Source organism: Cyprinodon tularosa, unplaced genomic scaffold (assembly GCF_016077235.1).
Source record: "Cyprinodon tularosa strain WSP-4 unplaced genomic scaffold, ASM1607723v1 ctg486, whole genome shotgun sequence".
Classification (NCBI taxonomy): domain Eukaryota; kingdom Metazoa; phylum Chordata; class Actinopteri; order Cyprinodontiformes; family Cyprinodontidae; genus Cyprinodon; species Cyprinodon tularosa.
The window spans coordinates 470,720-488,213 of record NW_024039214.1 but is presented as its reverse complement, the minus strand read 5'-3'; the positions used below and the strand labels follow the sequence as shown (position 1 = coordinate 488,213).

Below are 17,494 nucleotides of genomic sequence, written 5' to 3'. Positions count from 1 at the left end.
TTTGTTCTTGGATTGAGGAGATAAAACAGACATTTTGCCAATGGAGCAAAACATATACACTTAAAATAAGAAAAGCACTATTGCATTGTCTTATTTCTAGTGCATTTTATCTAAATATATTATTTTAAGAGTAAAAATACTTCATTCAATTGGAAGATCATCTCATTTCAGGGTAAAAACGGTTAATTTAAGACATTTTTACTTGTTTCTTGATCGTTTTCCCAGTGGGTGTTCTGCTGGGATCTGATCATTCTCTCTAGTGGGGATTCCAAACCATTAACAGAAACCTGGCAAAGGAAAGTAGCCCATGAGACGTAAAACTCCATCCAGGTTAATCTCTGCTTTAAAACCAGCAGATCAGAGCAGAGAGAAATGAGCTTCGCGCTCAGGCTCTAAAACAGACAAAACAAACATCTTAGAGATCATTTGTGTTCTATGATAACTTATCATTTAATAGATGTTCTGAAAAAGCAGGGATTTCCTGGTATCTGGAGGAATGTTCTTTTTCTCTGCCTCCTGCTCTAAAGTGGAAAATCCATTTATCCTCATGTTCGGATCTATAGGCCATATTGTTTCATGTGGCCTTCAGCTTCTTTAGGCTTCCTGCCAGAGGCGCCTTGTCTGCCTGAGCAGAGACGGCAGAGACTATCTGATTGTCTGATCCTCACATGGAGGATGGAAAGCTGGAGACGGGAGGCTGCACTGCAAAAAACTGAAGTTTTTTTCCTTTCTTTTAAATAAGGGCTTCTTGAATTAAGGAGGTAAGTGACAGACTTTGCTTATGGAGCAAGACAATTTAGATTTAAAATAAGAAGAAGCAATTTCATTGTTTTATTTCAAGTGCATATTATCTAATTATCTTATATTAAGACTAAAAATACTAACTCCATCAGCAAACTACCTTATTTACCTACTCAGTTTAAGGGAAATAGACTTATTTTGAGAAATGTTTGCTTATTTTTTGTAGATTGTTTTGAAGTGTGAAGGTCTGTCTCAGCTGCACTGCAAAAACTACCTAAAAATAAGTACACATTTCTTTAATTAAGTGTTTTTACCCTTAATTTGAGCAGGTAAATAAGATGATTTCCCAATGGAATGAGATTTTTTACCCTTAAAATAAGATAGTTGGATAATATGCACTTTAAATAAGACAATGCAATAGTTTTTTTTTTTTATTTTAAATGTTAATTGTCACTTACTTCCTGAATAAAAAAATGCACTATTTAAAATAAAATAATTACTTATTTAAATTGAATTTTTTTTGTAAGAAATGGAAATCTAGATTAGTAATTTTTGCTTAAATTAAGTCCATATTCTCTTAAATTTAGGAGGTAAGTGAGACACTTTGCCAATAGAAGAAGACAATTTACATTTAAAATAAGAAAAAAAAAACTATTGCTTTGTCTTATTTCAAGTGTATAATATCTAATTATCTTATTTTAGTGGTAAATAGTGATCCCATTGGCAAATCATCTTATTTACCACGTCAAATTAAGGGTAAATACACTTAATTTAAGGAATGTTTTACCTATTTCTGGATGGTTTTTGCAGTGCAAACGTTGGTTCTGGTTGTTAAACTGGATACGAAGTTATGTATCGGGTTTAAGCAATCAACTGGTTCTAAAAACACCCAGCAGCTCTAGAAGCTTAACAGATGGTGGCCATTTCCAGGGGCGGATTTAGGAAATTTGGGGCTCTAGGCAAAGACAGGCAGGCGGCCCTCTGAATATAGAAGACAACACATCAAACAGCCCCATTCTACAGATAGAGAAATGTTACTAGAATAGACATCCATTATCTGTTCTAGGTTGTGTCCCTCTCTTCTTGTCCCTTTTCTTCTTGTTTTCCTCTCTATGTTTTGTACTCAGCTGACTTTTCATGCTGTCTCTAAAGGAATGAAAGATTTTTTCCAAGCACTAAGCTCACTTAGCTGATTGCTCCTTCCTGTGTTTCCAAAAAGGCCAAAGTGAATAACCCAGTCCTTCTTTTCACTGTAGACAAGCCATGATCTGGTTCTCTGTTCTCCATTTTTCATTTGGATGAAATAATAGCTGCATGAATCATGACAGCAGACAAGATAGAGGAGAGCAGGAGGCGGGGTTACCAATCTACTCGCTCTGGAGAGCAGAGTTCGCTGCTTTTACAGGTGCTTGTCATAAAATTAGAATATCATGAAAAAGTAGATTGATTTCAGTAATTCCATTTAAAAAGTGAAACTTGTATATTATATTCATACATTACATACAAACTCATATATTTCAGATGTTTATTTTGTTTAATTTTGATGATTACAAATGACAACAAATGAAAATCTCAAATTCATCATATCAGAAAATTAGAATATTACTGAAGACCAATAAAAACAAAGGATTTATAGAAATGTTGGCCAACTGAAAAGTATGAACATGAAAAGTATGAGCATGTACAGCACTCAGTATTTAGTTGGGCCTCCTTTGGCCTGTATTACTGCAGCAATGCGGCGTGGCATGGAGTCGATCAGTCTGTGGCACTGCTCAGGTGTTATGATAGCCCAGGTTGCTCTAATAGTGGCTTTTAGCTCTTCTGAATTGTTGGGTCTGGTGTATTGCATCTTCTTCTTCACAATACCCCATAGATTTTCTATGGGGTTAAGGTCAGGAGAGTTTGCTGGCCAATTAAGAACAGGGATACCATGGTCCTTCAACCAGGTACTGGTAGCTTTGGCACTGTGTGCAGGTGCCAAGTCCTGTTGGAAAATGAAATCTGCATCTCCAAAAAGTTGGTCAGCTGCAGGAAGCATGAAGTGCTCTAAAACTTCCTGGTATGTGGCTGCGTTGACCCTGGACCTCAGAAAACACAATGGACCAACACCAGCAGATGACATGGCACCCCAAACCATCACTGACTGTGGAAACTTTACACTGGACTTCAAGCAACGTGGATGAAGTGCCTCTCTTCTTTTCCTCCAGACTCTGGGACCTTGATTTCCAAAGGAAATGCAAAATTTACTTTCATCAGAGAACATGACTTTGGACCACTCACCAGCAGTCCAGTCCTGTTTCTCTTTAGCCCAGGCAAGACGCTTCTGACGCTGTCTGTGGTTCAAGAGTGGCTTGACACAAGGAATGCGACAGCAGAAACCCATGTCTTTCATACGTCTGTGTGTGGTGGTTCTTGAAGCACTCACTCCAGCTGCAGTCCACTCTTTGTGAATCTCCCCCACATTTTTGAATGGGTTTTGTTTCACAATCCTCTCCAGGGTGCGGTTATCTCTCTTGCTTGTACACTTTTTTCGACCACATCTTTTCCTTCCCTTCGCCTCTCTATTAATGTGCTTGGACACTGAGCTCTGTGAACAGCCAGCCTCTTTAGCGATGACCTTTTGTGTCTTGCCCTCCTTGTGCAAGGTGTCGATGGTCGTCTTTTGGACAACTGTCAAGTCAGCAGTCTTCCCCATGATTGTGTAGCCTATAGAACTAGACTGAAAGACCATTTAAAGGCTTTTGCAGGTGGTTTGAGTTAATTAGCTGATTAGAGTGTGGCACCAGGGGCCATCAATTTTGAACCTTTTCACAATATTCTAATTTTCTGATATGATGAATTTGAGATTTTCATTTGTTGTCATTTGTAATCATCAAAATTAAACAAAATAAACATCTGAAATATATGAGTTTGTATGTAATGTATGAATATAATATACAAGTTTCACTTTTTAAATGGAATTACTGAAATCAATCTACTTTTTCATGATATTCTAATTTTATGACCAGCACCTGTAGATGTTGTCTCCAAAGTCTCCAGTAGCAGAAAAAAGTCGCTACATTTGGCGCTAGGAGCTTTTTAGAAATCAAAGTGCTAGAGGGGTCTGAAAAGTGGCTAAATATAGCGACTAAAGCGCTAAGTTGGCAACACTGCTCTTTGCATGGTTTGTTTTCAAATGGTTTGCTGCTGTCTGTTTGGACCTTTCTGAACATGTGCAGCAAATGGACTGATCCAATATGGTGGACACTGAACTTAACAGTGTTGGGAAAGTTCTCTTTCTATGTGAACTAGTTCAAAGTTCAGTTCACACATTTTAAAATGAACTAGTTCAGTTCATAGTTCACAATTCCAAAAAACGAACTAGTTCATTGTTCTTTTTTTTTTTTTTCATATATTGCTCAATTACACCATAGCCTACTGTAGAACCACAGACGGCAATTATTTTATCAGTTGTAACTCTGAAACTGTGCGTCAGATTTCATCTTCATATCCAGTTTTGAATCCTCATCCAACCAGGGTTTACATTAGCATTGAGGGGACAGCATTTCCCCATTGTTGCTTTAATGCTTTGTTGCTGTCCATCACTTCACACTAGTAGCAGCTGCAGCTTTCACCCCTACAGTATTTTCTCAAAAACATCAGGAAAAATGTGCTGCTTGAATGGTCTTTTTTATGAGTAATTATTAAAAGAAAAATAGGAAAGTAGTCTTTAAGGTGCAAATGTTTTTTTTATTTTAATATTTTTTTCCATTTGAAATTCCATTTCAATACATACTAAAAATGAATCCTGGAAAATTATACCAGGCAGGTTTAACAAACAAGTTACATGGATAGTAAAACCCTCAAGAACAGGGGTCTTCTATGTTTTCCAGACCAAGGACCCCCAAACTGATGGCGAGATGGAGCGGGGACCCCCTAACTATATATATTGTATGAAATTGTGTCCTATAGTCACTCTATTACAGATGGAGTAATGTAAAGAAATTAATTTCTCCCTGGGATTATTAAAGTTTTTCTGATTCTGATTCCTGGTTGTTGTGAAGGAAACGGTGCCCAGCTTGAAAGAGCTCCTGTGTGTCGCTGAATGTGAGCATTGATGACTGAAAGACATCTTCTGCCTCCATTTATCTGTTTACTACAGTGTGTTGATTTCATGTTAATGAGTATTTAAAGACATTTCAATTAGTGGGGGAAAAAATGCAGGGGGGGAATATAAAAATATCAACTAACCATGCAGATCCACATGCAGTACCTCCGTAGACCCCCTAGGGGTCGCGGATCCCCTGTTGAAGACCTCCGCTCAAGAAGATTTTACTAACACAAACTGAGGGACCAGGCTGAGGTAGGAATTTAAGGTTACTGAAGTGCGGATTTTTTTACTGAAAGCCGGCGGGCAAACTTGTTGCCATCATCCTCACCGACCACCTGGTCATAAACCTGTTTTAAGTCGCCTCCATGCTGCTCTAGCTTCCACGCTGCATTTTGTTTTGATGACGCACGCGGCTGTAGGCTACGACGCTGGTAGCTGGTGTTGCCAGATTGGGTGTTTTTCCCGCTACATATTAAGGCCTGTTTACGGTGTGATTTAGCCGGGGTTTCGCCTGGAGGGCTTTATAGAAATCTGGCAACCTATTGAACGGAGCTGAACTGAGAGAGCGTGCCGTTCACAGACACCAGAATGAACGAGTTCACAATAACGTTCATCAGGCAGTAATGCCGTATGTTCAGTTCACGTTCGCCCAAAATATGAACGAGTTCATGAACTTTCGTTCAATGAACGCGTTCAGGCACAACACTGGAACTTAATATTATCAGTGTTCTGATGGCATTTTAATTAAAAACATAATCTGCACAAATAAGGAAGAGTTGTATTAACCATACATGGAAACACAGTTCTGATGCTTCCAAGAAGATTGGACTGGTTTATAGAGGAACCAGAGGGGACCCTTCAGAGTCTTGGTGTTCGGATGAAGGGGAACATACAGGTGCTGGTCATAAAATTAGAATATCATGAAAAAGTAGATTGATTTCAGTAATTCCATTTAAAAAGTGAAACTTGTATATTATATTCATACATTACATACAAACTCATATATTTCAGATGTTTATTTTGTTTAATTTTGATGATTACAAATGACAACAAATGAAAATCTCAAATTCATCATATCAGAAAATTAGAATATTACTGAAGACCAATAAAAACAAAGGATTTATAGAAATGTTGGCCAACTGAAAAGTATGAACATGAAAAGTATGAGCATGTACAGCACTCAGTATTTAGTTGGGCCTCCTTTGGCCTGTATTACTGCAGCAATGCGGCGTGGCATGGAGTCGATCAGTCTGTGGCACTGCTCAGGTGTTATGATAGCCCAGGTTGCTCTAATAGTGGCTTTTAGCTCTTCTGAATTGTTGGGTCTGGTGTATTGCATCTTCTTCTTCACAATACCCCATAGATTTTCTATGGGGTTAAGGTCAGGAGAGTTTGCTGGCCAATTAAGAACAGGGATACCATGGTCCTTCAACCAGGTACTGGTAGCTTTGGCACTGTGTGCAGGTGCCAAGCCCTGTTGGAAAATGAAATCTGCATCTCCAAAAAGTTGGTCAGCTGCAGGAAGCATGAAGTGCTCTAAAACTTCCTGGTATGTGGCTGCGTTGACCCTGGACCTCAGAAAACACAATGGACCAACACCAGCAGATGACATGGCACCCCAAACCATCACTGACTGTGGAAACTTTACACTGGACTTCAAGCAACGTGGATGAAGTGCCTCTCTTCTTTTCCTCCAGACTCTGGGACCTTGATTTCCAAAGGAAATGCAAAATTTACTTTCATCAGAGAACATGACTTTGGACCACTCACCAGCAGTCCAGTCCTGTTTCTCTTTAGCCCAGGCAAGACGCTTCTGACGCTGTCTGTGGTTCAAGAGTGGCTTGACACAAGGAATGCGACAGCAGAAACCCATGTCTTTCATACGTCTGTGTGTGGTGGTTCTTGAAGCACTCACTCCAGCTGCAGTCCACTCTTTGTGAATCTCCCCCACATTTTTGAATGGGTTTTGTTTCACAATCCTCTCCAGGGTGCGGTTATCTCTCTTGCTTGTACACTTTTTTCGACCACATCTTTTCCTTCCCTTCGCCTCTCTATTAATGTGCTTGGACACTGAGCTCTGTGAACAGCCAGCCTCTTTAGCGATGACCTTTTGTGTCTTGCCCTCCTTGTGCAAGGTGTCGATGGTCGTCTTTTGGACAACTGTCAAGTCAGCAGTCTTCCCCATGATTGTGTAGCCTATAGAACTAGACTGAAAGACCATTTAAAGGCTTTTGCAGGTGGTTTGAGTTAATTAGCTGATTAGAGTGTGGCACCACGGGCCATCAATTTTGAACCTTTTCACAATATTCTAATTTTCTGATATGATGAATTTGAGATTTTCATTTGTTGTCATTTGTAATCATCAAAATTAAACAAAATAAACATCTGAAATATATGAGTTTGTATGTAATGTATGAATATAATATACAAGTTTCACTTTTTAAATGGAATTACTGAAATCAATCTACTTTTTCATGATATTCTAATTTTATGACCAGCACCTGTATGTCGGGAAGCTTCAGGAGTCCAAAATGATTTCCAGAGATTCTGGAATGCTGGAGAAATATTTCACCAGAAGATCAAAAGAAGTGTTTATATTTGGGCCTTTATGTGTTTCCTTCATCCCGGTTAGGGAGATATAAGTGAAGTCTGTGCACTACAAAAAATGTAAATCTAAGAATGTCAGTTTTTATTATTTTTATTTATCCGTTTATTTGATAGGGACAAGTATGTTTCATGCATCATGTCACACACTACAACATTAAAATAAATGTGCGACATGTTGCCCATGGTACAAGACAATTAGCATTTAAAATAATAAAAAACAATTGCAGTTTCATTCCACTGGCATCATCTGATTTTCCTACTTAAATTAAGGGTAAAAAATATATTTTAAGCATTTTTTACTCTTTTTCAGAATGTTTTTGCAGCGTCTGATATAATTTTTTTGGGTGGTTTTAGTTTCTAGAGGCCGGGCAGAGATGATTCTGTTTCTAGTTGTTTCCGTGTTCCTGCGGCGTCGGTCGGGTCGCCCGTGGAGACGGACCAGGTGCATGATGGGAGCGGACGGCTGTCAGTCAGAGGCTTCTGGTCTCCTCGGGGGTTCTGCAGGAGCTGCAGGGCATAATCTAACGAGCGTTGGTTTAACATCATCTGCTTCAATGTCAGCAGAGAGTCTCTTAGATGTGAATTAATCTGCAGCTGATAATAAAATCAGCTCCTATCTTCACCTCACTGCCTAATTGGCCTCTGATGTTCATGCCTAGGTTACATAACGGTGTTGTGTTTATGTCGGGCCTGACATGTGACTCCCAGCTGATTGAACGCTGCTGTCTGCTCAGATCTGGGCTTCCTGTGGGGGGGCGGGGGGTATTGCTCCTTAGGGCTGCACCATCTGCACATGATGGCTGCGGCCGCTAATGACAGCTGAACGTCTTAATGCAATCCTGGCCGTTTATGAAGATGTTTGCTCGGCCGAACAGGCTCTGCTTTGTTTCAGCTGGAAACAAACTGGCAGAATTAGCGGAAATTCTAGGAAGCCTTCACTGAGCTCCATTGATGTTTGGCTTGTTTGTCATGAATTTGTGGAAAAAGCGGTTGTTGTTTTTCTGGTGATTGGGGGACTTTTAGTTTTAGTCTCACGGGACATAAAATGGGATTTGTTGTAGCCGGGCTGTTGAGCCTAAACCCATCAGGCTGTTCCAGTACAGCAGCCTCTAATGTTGGGTTGAACTCAGCCTGTGGATCCAGGCTTAGAAATAATCATTTTCTGAAGCCACAGAATGATGCTGCCTCCTTGGTGCATGATCCTTGGTAGAGTTCTCAGGTTTCCAGTTGTGGAGTTAGGAAGCTGAGGCATTTCTTGCAAGAAAAAAGGTTCAAATGTATTTGAACTGAGGCATTTCAGTACATACATTTATACTTCACAAAATCCCACCACACACTCCCCCCAGGGGAACCAACCCACCCCCTGCTTAAAGAACTTTCTCACACTTAAGCATTTGGAGGAAAATCAACTTAAGTTCCTGGTAGGTTAATCTATCTTCCACTGGTCGGAATCTCCTAATAACAGCAGTCCTTCCCTTCATGCCATGAGGAGGCTGTGATTCATTCTTATCTCTCATGACCTTCGTTTGGAGCCTGTGAGGCTAAGAACAGACAAACCTCAACATTTTTCACTCCACACAGTTTTCCTTCCCTTTCCAGTTCAGGCGGATTTGATCCTGAACATCCCAGCTAGTTCCAACCTGCTTGTTGCACAGAGCTGGATGCACCGTTATTTCTAAACCCTCCTGTTCGTTCACAGCTCATGATTACGCCCCTTTAACACAAGCACTTACCTGATTGGTTCACTGTTCAATGTGGCTCTTAAATCCAGTTTAAAATGTCAGTTTCCCAGCAGACAGCATCAGAAACAACCAGTCTATCCCAGGCTGTTTAATCCCTCGTGTTGTCAGTCTTTCACCTCTGCTCTGCTGCATGGATGTTGCTCTCATGGATCATTTAGGAAAAGAGAAAACCTGCCGCCAGGATGTGTCACCACTGATATCCCGTCACAGATCAAACATTTTTTTTAGTTCTTCAATTACTGAAAACATAAAATGAAGTTAAATATTGTGCTCTATTACAAAAAATTAAATAAAATTTAGATATATTTATCTAGTAAAACCAACAAAATAAATCTTGTTCTTGCCTCTGTGCAAAATTGTCTCATCTACCTGTTAATCCATTCTGTTTGTTTGTTTGTTTGTGGTGTTTTTATGCAATTCTTGGACTTAAACTGTGCATAGGTTCTTTTGTTTTTTTCTTTTGTTTAGATTAGATTAGATTAGATGAGCTTTATTGAACTCACAGCGGAGAAATTCACTTTAGTCACGGCTCTTGTTGTGGGGCAATTTATGCTGGAGACTTTCTTCCTGGTAGGAAAACTACTATTTATTTTGTGGGGAAGTTTTTTTTTTTTTTTTTTTTTGAAGGAATAGGATTAGGGCCACTGAAAAAGAAAAAAAATTAATTGATTTTTAAATATTATTTCAGTTTAATATGAGAAAAAAGAGAATTCTGACTTTAATCTGAGAATTGTGGATCTTAATGTAGATGGGCGCCATGAAGGCAGAGATGTGGAGCACTCAGCTTCAGTTGTTTGGGAGAAACAGGAACACACTGGTGGAAAATTACGGAATTAGGCGACTTTTTCCGTCCTTGAGGGTCCCTGCCGATGCTATTTGATTAATGGAGGAGCAGAAGGTCATTAAAAAAAGAACTAGTCTCTAAAACAGACATGGCTATGGCTGGATGCTAACATGTTTGTTAGCTGGCAGAATTAATTTAGAAATTAGATTAAAGTCAGAATTCTGACTTTTTTCTTATACTGAAAAAAAAAATCTGTTAACTTTTTAATTTTTTTCAGTGGCCCTAATCCTCTTCCGTATTTTTTTGATATATATATGACTAAAAGTTGAACAAATGCGCGACAATGTGAACAGCTGCAAAAAAACAAATAATGGTGATAAATGTGTAATAAAGTAACACGTTCTTCAAGTATAGAGCTGTAAAATTAAATAAAGAAAGCTGGATGTTGATGCATCTTTGAGAAAGTTTGAATACCTCTTTCAGTGGAGCACAACCTGGTTGTGTATTTGGTCCCCTTATTTTTTTTTTCTCTCAACCCAATTAAAAATAAATATTAGATAAAATGTAACTTTACTTCTAAAACCTGGACATATAGTAGTTAATTTTTGTTGCTTTATGCAAAAATAAATTATATTTTTCAGTGGTGTACCACTTGGTCGTGTATTCGGTCCCCTTGTTTTTTTTTCTCAACCCAATAAAAAAAAAAACAATAATAATATTAAATAAAATTGTACTTTATTTCTAAAACCCTGATGCACAGTAGTAAATTTTTGTGTCTGTATAAAAATAAAATATCTTTCAGTGGAGCACCACCTGGTCGTGTAATTGGTCCCCTCTTTTTTTTTTTTTTCTTAACCCCAAAAAAAAAAAAATATATATTTAATATATATATATATATATATATATATAAGTGTATTTACCCTTAATTTGTTAAGATAAATGAGACAATTTGCCAATGGAATGAGTATTTTTACTCTTAGACTAAGATAATTAGATAAAATGCACTTAAAATAACACAATGCAGTTGTTTTTTTCTTATTTTAAATGTAAATTTTGTTCCATCGGCAAAATGTCTCTTTTATCTCCTCAATCCTAGAACAAATGTACTTATTTTAAGAAAAAATTTGACTTATCTAGATTTTGATTTATTTCAGTGAGAATCAGCAAACTGCAAACAATGGAAATCTAAATAAGTGATTTCTTCTTTACTTTCTTTGCTTCTAATCTTTACTTTAAAGTCAGTTGACCTTAAATTATTTGTCCGATCATTTGAATAACAGTGAGTTTTTCCAGTGCATTCCCTCTGAAATGAGCTGAATAAGTTTCTTTATTTGCACCCAGCAGGAATAAACAGTTTAAATAAAAGAAAAGGGGCCTGAAGCTGTGCAGGAAGTGATTGAAGATATAACAGCCTAGTTAAAGTCCGCCCACCCTAAAACCCCACGTGGCTGAAACCGTTTTAGAAACAAACCTGCAGGATGATGGAGCAGGAGTTTGTTTTCCCCCATTTTTGACGATTTAATGATGTAAAACAGATAAATTGGGTTTTGGAGAGAGAACAGCTAATGTAATCAGACTCCACAGCTTCTCTCAACGTGTTTTTAATTCATATCAGAGATTAAAAACAGCACATGACAGATAATTAATCCCATCCCATCCAGATTTGGATTCCTCCTGTTGTTAATAAGGCTCATTTGGTCCGAGTCCCTCAGCGAGATGATCTGATTACGCGGTCTGTGATCGGCTGGCCCGTTCTCAGGCCGGCCGTGTCTGTAAACATGGAACCGGCCTCTAAGGGCAGCCGCCGCTGTCCCGGCCAGCATTAATCATTTTTCGTCTCCCCGCTGAGTTGATTTGATTCGGTTTTATTTATGCAGCAGATGAAGTCACAGTGGGGCGCTCACGAAGAGATGTGTTATGAAAGCTGAGGACCGATGGGGGGAAAACTGGCAGAATTTCATAATCGTAAGAAGCATGTTCACACAGCCTTAAAAAATAGGTAGTTTACCCGAATTTTATGACCCTGGAATTGAGTCTCTCACCTGTGGGAACAACAGGAAGGAGAAGGATTGAGGTTTCTGTCAGATACGGCTTTTTACTTTCAGTCAGACGGCATTCAGATCATCCGCCATGTTCCTGATTCTACTGAGGAGAAGTGTCCCTTAGCATAATGCTGCCACCACCTAAATTTAGTTCACTTCAGTTTATTTCTACAGCACCAATTCACTACATATTATATTTAAAGGCAATTTACAGAGACAATTCAACTAGATCATACAGTCAAATTGTTTTCTATCTAAGGAAAACCAGTTGATTGTCTCAACTCAGTGACTCTTCAGCAATCCCTCACACTAAGCATGCTTGTAGCGAGAGTGGAGAGAAAAAAATCCCTTTGAACAGAAGAACCCTTCAGCAGAACCAGGCTCAGTGTGAGCGGCCATCTGCTGAGTAACAGAAACAGGACTACACTGAAAAACAGGCCAAGCTCCAACATCTAGAAACAAAGGTGTTGATGGCAGCGGCACAGCTGATATTTCTCTCCAGGATGGAGTCACAGCCAACAGGAACAGACCAGATGAAGCTACTATGAGAAAAAGCAGAGAGAGCAGAACGTTAAAAAGGGGTCCCTATGTCCTCCAGCAGTCTAAGCCTATAGCAGCAGAACTATAGAGATAGCTCAGGATAACCTGAGCCACTCTAACTAGAAGCTTTATCAAAAAGGAAAGCGGTAAGCCTTGCTTTAAAAGTAGAAACCAAACCTTTGCCTCATCTGATCTCGACTCCTCCTCCCGTTGTATAAACATACCGTGACTCTAAAATAAAAGTTATTCATTTGTGACATTGACTTCTGTCTTGCGATTTATCTTAAGTTTTTAACCTGTCAAGTTTTTTATTTTATTTTTAACATTACAATTGATATTTTTCCAAGCACACAACAGTTTAAAGCAAAGTTTAGTTTGAAAAGAATGTGCAGGAAGGATTGAAAAGCATGTTAACACGGTAATGTAGGCTTGAGTTCATTATCTGACGCATTCAGATACACACCAGGAACCTGGAAACTTAAAAAATACTGAATTACAAAAAACATTGATATATATACAAAAATGAATATTAGGAACTATATTTATCAAACATTATACTAGGCAAGTAAAAATAGTTTCTGGGCAAATGAAATGTGAAAGTCACTTGCCCTTTGGGCAAGTGGTAAAAATCTTTGGCGTCAACCCCTGGATGTGTACTTTTAAAGAAAATTGAACCTTTATTAACGCTTCAGGTGATCCTGGCCAAACGTGTCGGTCTGTACCTTTCCTGCCTCATAGTCTCAAACTGAAGGAACGTGTTGCACAGTGATCATTTCTGACCCGCCACCTATCGCTGTGAAGGACTCTGACTCATGAGTAAAATGCTGCATAAGGAACCTGAAGCTTTGATCTCTCTGGTGTTGGACCGTTTTTAGCAGAAGCTCCTCGTGTTTTCAGCCATAAAGCAGGAGATAAATCCAATCAGCTGCTTGTTATCAGGAGTAATGAGCTTTGATGGCCCATTAGACGGGGAGTGAACAGCTTTTCTCTGATGGGACGTCTCCGCACGCAGTTTGTTTTAAGCACAAAGCAGCTGCACCAAAAAGGACCTTTTTGTTTTTTTTCCACAGCATAAATGAACCACAGTGGACATTCCTCAGTTTATGGAGGCCCTGGGGTGGATTTAGATCACGCCTCGTGACAGAAATAGATGTGGATGTTCAGAGTCACATGTGTCGGGGTTTAAAGGGGGCTTTTTTTCCCTTTGGCTTTTTGTATCATCTCAATGTGAGGAGACATTGGAAAAACCCCTGGAGGTGATGCAGAGGAGGTTACGCTCATAAACTACGCTACGAAAGCAGACGTGTTGCTGTTGGTCGTCCAGCCAATCTGGATACAGCTTCTCCATCCTCAAAACGGAGCAAAAGAATCTAAAAAATTATTTAATTAAACAAGTCAGAGAGAAACCAAATGACATTAATGGTAAAAACATGTAATATTGCAAAAAATGAGGCAAAACTCCTGAAATAAATCAAATGGAATCAATTAAGAGAGAGAAACCTATCAACCATAGAAAGGTTTAAAACCAGCAGGTTGTTGCAGGAAGAACACAATGGGATGTAGAAACATAGAGATAAAAAATGTACAAAAAGAGGATAGAAAAATTGTAATAATTGATTAAAGTTGCATTCTAGCTTCCTCCCCCACATTGTACCCCTGGGATGCTGTTGGTCACTATGACTAGATAAACTAATGGAACCTTAAAGAGAGACTCTGCCTACCCAAACAGATGGAGAACAGTTATCAGAACACGAGGGGAAAAAACATCAGCATCTAAAAATAACACCAAGCTTTAAATTGACCCTGGAGGACAGAAGGATGCGCTGAAGACAGGAAAACGGTGAAGATCTACAAGTGTTGACCTTAACTTGTTTGTATGACAAAGTCAGAGAATGAGGTCCCCACATGACCACCCCTGCACCACCGTGCTGGACACTGGTTGGAAGGGTTATGAGAGAAACATTAGCCCCGTTAACAGTACCGTTTTTAAACCATGCCGAGGTCGGTCCGAGCACGGTAACCGGGATAACTGTTAAGTGTAAATGGCACGCACAACTGAACCGGACCGCACCAGACACAACCGAAACGTGCTAAACTTGTACTAGTTCGTCAGTAGGGCTCAGCGAGGTTCAGTTGTGGCCCGGTTCGCAGATTTTGCAGTGAGATGAACCTCAGCGTCTGTCATTGTTTCCTGCGTCTGGAAGCCCTGATTAGACTTTCGTTTGTCGTATCCACTTCCCAAAAGCCGACTCTGTCAAGGAAATTAAAAAAAGGCTGCCTTAGTCGACTGACTCACCGCAAACTTCCTAAATGCTACGGGCGCCGCCATGTTGATTTGCTTGTTTATCTCTAGAGAGCAGTAGTACCGTATATATCGCCACTAGGAGGCACTGTTAGCTGATCCAAACTCGGCACGGATCGGTTTTTAGAGGGAAGGGTAAATGGGGCTATTGCTCCTGAAGTGTTGATCCAGAAGCGGCCGTCTCCTGTCCATAGAAGCCAAAGTTGACTGGACTTGGTTCAAAAGTTGCTCTTAACCTCTTACACCCTCAGGGGGTATAAATAAATTTCTGCCTGACAAAAACACACAAAAGTAAATCACTTATAGCCTCACAGCTATTAGATTTAAGAACCTTTTGGTACGTCTGTAAAGGTAAGATGTCATAGAATGGTTTTCTGGTGTCAGCACCATTGTAGCTTTGACCCTGCCTGAAATATTAGGGACAAAATACAAAATATTTTGCATTTTTTGAACCTCGCCAAAATTTTCTTTGAAATAAACATTGCAAAACACTACCAAAATATTATTTATAGCACAAAAAGGTAGTACAGACTTTTAAATCTAAATGTTGTGTAAAAATATACCACATTTGGACTCAATCAGATGAATCATATTTATTTTAGAATGGTATTAGTGAGAAATTTCTTAGGCGGAGAGGCCATTTTGGCACATTTATCCAAAAATGTCACCAAACTGTGCCAAATGTGTTTTTTACATCAATACTGGGGGTTTGTTAAAATTACGAGGTCACGTAGCAGCTGGACCCACCGGTGGGTCCGTAGGGTTCTAGGGGTTAAGGGCTCGTTATCCTCCCGCAGCAGTGTGTCGCAGTTAGCTTGTTATATGACGCAGATATTTTTGATTTATGCCCAATTTTGAAGCGTGTTCCGTGCTGTTATTCCACACCACAACACAAGAGGGACAGTCATAACTTAGCTGTGGGTCTAGGTACGGCCGAGGCGGTGAGGAAGTGGAAAAATGCAAGAGGCAAGTTTGTGCGACAACGGAGGGACATGAGGGTGAAAAAGAGAGGGATCCAGGTGTAAAAAGGGCCCCAGAGTTTACGCGCACCTCGCTCTTCTAGCTGGTCCATCTTCACGAGTCGTTTTCCACAATGGCGGTCATAAAAATATAAGAAGCCGGTAAGGTACCAAACAGGAAATACGCATAGTGTAGAGCGGATATAGATTTGACCAATCAGAGGCCTCCTGTCTGCGGTCACATACAATTTTGGAGAGGGTGTCTGCAGAAAGGTTTCTGAGCATAAACTGGGATGGAGATGTGGGGTTTGTTCTCTGAGCAATGATCTATGGAACATCCACTCGCCTGGAGGCTGAACAGGACTGGATCCGCTGGTAGATGGATGCATACTGGGTTCTCAGGGACCAACTTCTACGAAGCTGGATGGTTGTCTGGATGTGTGACTTCTAGACTATGCTTGCCTCTGTAATCTTCTCCCCTCTGAGATTAAGGTAGGGATTATTCCATGCGATCATTGTCTTAGCTCTGAAGGACAGACTGGATCTCCTGTTGCTGAAGCTCATGTCTTGATGCTGTCGTCTAGTCCTTTGTAGCCAAACACCATTTCCTCCAAGCCTGATTACAGCTTCATCTTTTACAGACGATGCTTTAATGTGTTTTCCCCTGTTTTTTGCTGACCAGTGGATCTGGAACAGCTGTTAGCAGCTGGAAAAAACATCCCCAGATCCTCCAGACACCATGTGAAAGCTAGGGCAAGAGGCAGAGGCAGGTGAAGAAACGGGTCAAGGAATGAAATAAGGGGAAAATAAAAGGCTTAAAGCTGCCACTGATTCTGTTTGTTGAACTGGTTAATCAGATCAGCAAACAAATCAGTCAGCAGGGATTTTATTTGGCTTCTGGTCGGTTCCCCCAGCAGGAGGAGGAGGTGATAGAAGCAGTCGGCGTGACCTTTAAACCAGATTTAACACCGACAAGGTTTAGAGAGGCTCGCTGTGATGGGTCCCCGCCTTTCAACGCGCAGAGAGAAACTGCAAAACTCTGATGCACACGGAGCTTTGAGAGGAAAGGAATGAAGAGGCAGGAGTGCAGATCAGTGCTTTCATTTGGATCATTTCCACCTGGATGGACAACGTCTGAGTACATCATGGTTGGAATAGATAATAACAGGCTCTACAATAAAGATCAACACACCCAGACCAATCTAAGCCATCTGACCCGTATTGGACTCATCAGAGTATCAGCTGCAGAAGATGGGATGGGTAACGGACACAAACAGTGGATGCATGGCTACCGAGCCTCTTAAATGCTTCCAGGAAAGGTTAAAGGCTGTTTGCAGATGCTCTAGTTGACTTAGAACAGGAAGCTTCTAAATCTGAGGATCAGGAGCTTCTAAAAGCTTTTAATCTGGCTCGAGGAACTAAGAAGCAGGTGTGCAGTTGTTTGTCCGTAAAAAATAAAACCTCAGAGTTTGGATACATTCATGACAACCAGCGGGAGGAGTAAGAAGAAAATGGAGAGTATTCTTCAAATAGAACATTTGTGCCTGCGTTGAATTCTAGGAAGTTTTTGTGGGTGAGAAAAATCTGTTATGATACTCAGAACATTGTCTATCTTCACTGTCACTCTTAAACTATTAAACACAACTTCTAAATAAAAGCCCTAAAATAAATGTTAGATTGAGCCTAA

General features: G+C 39.9%; 1 protein-coding gene across 2 annotated transcripts in view; it reads left to right on the top strand.

Moving 5' to 3' along the window:
* Positions 1-17,494, top strand: part of LOC119794644 (prolactin receptor-like) — a 77,439-nt gene that overhangs the window by 3,122 nt on the left and 56,823 nt on the right. Inside the window, exon 1 of one of the 2 annotated variants that reach the window (XM_038302277.1) lies at positions 638-761. The exons of the other annotated variant lie outside the window; for it this stretch is intronic. The gene's annotated coding sequence lies outside the window, so the exon portion shown is untranslated. Of the gene's footprint in view, positions 1-637; positions 762-17,494 lie in introns of those variants that run through there. 2 annotated transcript variants of the gene reach the window in all.